Source organism: Carlito syrichta, unplaced genomic scaffold (genome assembly GCF_000164805.1).
Source record: "Carlito syrichta isolate Samal-C Ts95f unplaced genomic scaffold, Tarsius_syrichta-2.0.1 Scaffold303207, whole genome shotgun sequence".
Classification (NCBI taxonomy): Eukaryota; Metazoa; Chordata; class Mammalia; order Primates; family Tarsiidae; genus Carlito; species Carlito syrichta.
The window spans coordinates 282,995-286,241 of NW_007247303.1; positions in this window are offsets into that span (position 1 = coordinate 282,995).

Consider the following 3,247-nt stretch of genomic DNA (forward strand, 5'->3'; position numbering starts at 1 on the left):
CCTGCCCAGGCGGGTCTCAAACCCGCGGGCTCAGGCAATCCACTCACCTCAACCTCCCAAAGGCACCGGATTACAGGCTGAGCCACCGAGCCGGCTAACCCCAGCACTTTGAAACATCGAGACAGGAGAATTGCATGAGGCCAGGGGTTCGAGACCAGCCTGGGCAACATAGTGAGGCCTCATCTCTACGAGATAAAATTTTAAAAATTAGCCAGGCATGGTGGCACATGCCTGTAGCCCCAGCTATTCAGGAGGCTGAGGCAGAGGGATCACCTGAGCTTAGGAGGTCGAGGCTGCAGTGAGCTGTAATCATGCCACTGCATTCCAGCCTGGGTGACAGACTGAGACTAGGACTCAGTAAATAAACAAACAAACAAATAAATAGTTCTAAAATTGATTGAAGTGATGGTGGCACAACTCTGTGAATACACTAAAAACAAAATGGGGCCAGTCGCACGTCTTATGCCTGTAATCCCAGCACTTTGAGAGGGCAAGGTAGGTGGATCCCTTGAGTCCAGGAGTTCGAGACCGCATCTCTACTAAAAATAAGTAATTAGCCAGATGTAGTGGTGCACACACGTAGTCCCGCCTGAGCCCAAGAGGTCAAGGCTGCAGTGAGCTGTGATTATGCCACTGCACTCCAGCCTGAGTGACAGAATGAGACCCCAACTCAAAAAAACTAAAGCAAAACAAAAACGAATAGGTGAATTATATAGCATGTGAATCACCTCTCAATAAAGCTGTTTTTTAAAAAAGTAAATTCTGCTAGGCATGGTGTCTCAGCCTATAATCCCAGCACTTTGGGAGGCTGAGGTGAGAGGATTGCCTGAGCCCACGGGTTCAAGACCAGCCTGGGCAACTTGTGGAGACTGACCTTATCTCTACAATAAATCAAAAAATTAGCCAGGCATGATGGCACATGCCTATAGTTCCAGCTACTTGGAAGGTTGAGGCGGAAGGATCGCCTGAGCCCAGCAGGTCGAGGCTGCGGTGGCTATTAGCGTGCCACTGTACTCCAGCCTGAGCAACAGAGTGACGCTCAAACTAAAAAAAAATTTTTTTTAATTAAAACATTAAAGAGTAAATTCTGCCAGGCATGGTGGCTCACGCCTGTAATCCCAGCACTTTAGGAGGCTGAGGTAGGAGGACTGCTTGAGGCCAGGAGTTCCAGACCAGCTTGGACAACGTAGTGAGAACCTATCTCTAATTCAAAAAATAAAAATAAATAAATAAAAAGTGAACTCTAGAAATGTTCCTGTTACTGGGCCCCCAGCACTGTGGCAGCACGTTCAACTGCCCCCAACCTACACACGTTCCAACTCCAGGCAGCTTCGACTGAGCAACACTCAGGTGCGGTCAGGGGTCCAGGAGAGTTCCGCCCACTGATTGTTCACAGATGTCTCCAACCACACAGTGTCAGAGTTGGGGAAACCCCAGGACCACAGGCTTTCCCTTCATCTTTTCTGAGTCCAGACCTCTCTCCTTTACTTTTTTTTTTTTTTTTTAAGTTGGAGTCTCACTCTGATGCCCAGGCTGGAGTGCAGTGTCTCGCTCCCGGCCACCACAGCCTCGACCTGCTGGGCTCCAGTGATCCTTTTGCCTCAGCCTTTCAAGGAGCCAGAACCACAGGTGCGCGCTACCATGCCCGGCTAATTTGATTTGTTGTAGAGGCGAGGTCTCACCAAGTTGCCCGGGCAGGTCTCGAACCTGCAGGTTCAGGCAATCCACTTGCCTCAGCTTCCCAAAGTGCTGGGATTACAGGCTGAGCCACCGAGCCCGGCCACACTTTATTTTTTAAAGACAGAGTCTTGCTATGTTGCCCAGGCTGACCTAGAACTCTTGGACTCAAGAAATTGATCTCCCAGCCTCAGCCTACTCTGTAGCTGGGTCTACAGGTGCATGCCACCATGTCCAGCCTTAAACACAAGTTCTGGTCATCTAGGCATATTATATTACTCTTCAACTAGGTGTTTGGGTGTTTTTTTGTTTTTTGAGTTAAGGTATCAGCCTGTCACCCAGACTAGAATGCAGTGGCATGATCACAAGTCACTACAGCCTCACTCCTAGGCTCAAATTTTCCTCTGGACTCAGCCTCCCAAGTAGCTGGTACTACAGGCATGCACCACCATGCCCAACTTATTTTTTAATTTTTTTGAAGAGACAAGGTCTCAGTATATTGTTTAGGCTGATCTCAAACTCCTGAGCTCAAGCAATCCCCCTACCTCAGCCTCCCAAAATGCTGGGTTTATAGGCATCAGCCACCACACCTGGCTTGGATTTTCTTTCACTTATCAATGTATTTTGGCCCACTGCGGTGGCTCACGCCTGTAATCCCAGCATTTTGAGGGGTGGAAGCAAGAGGATTGCCTGAGCTCAGGGGTTCATGACCAGCCTGAGCAACTTGGCAAGACCTAGTCTCTACAATAAATCAAAATTTTAGCCAGGCATGGTGGTGCATGCCTGTGGTTCCAGCTACTTGGAAGGCTGAGGCAGAAGGATCGCCTGAAACTAGGAGGTTGAGACTGCAGTGGCCATGAGCATGCCACTGCACTCCAGCCTGGGTGATGGAGTGAGACTTCAATTAAAAAAAAAAAGAAAACACAGTATACATTTGAGATCTCAGCATATCAGGAAAAGAGAATGTCCACATTCCCTTTTACAGCTGCACAGTACTTTTAAATTTTATTTGTTAATTGGCACATTGTAATTGTACATATTTATGGGATACAATATGATGTTTTGGTATGTACAGAGGGTGTCAAGAAAATATATACACCTTTTAAAAAAGGAAAAAAACTGTATCAAAATTGTAATACTAGCTGGGCACGGTGGCTTACACCTGTAATCCCAGCACTTTGGGAGGCTGAGGCGAGAGGACTGCCTGAGCCCAGAGGTTCGAGATGAGCCTAGGCAACTGCTGGGCTCAGGCAATCCTTCTGCCTCAGCCTCCCAAGGTGTTGAGACTACAGACTGGAGTCACCATGCCAGGCCTGAGAGGATAATTTAAAAGGCCAGAGGGGCAGGGCTCTGTGGCTCAGCCTGTAATCTCAGCACTTTGAGAGGCCGAGGCGAGTGGATTGCCTGAACCCACGGGTCCAAGATCAGCCCGGGCAACTTGGCGAGACCTCGTCTCTACGATACGTCAAAAAGTTAGCCAGGCGTTGTAACACACGCCTGTAGTTCCAGCTACTTGGAAGGCTAAGGCGGAAGGATCACCGGAGCCCAGCAGGTCGAGGCTGCAGTGGCC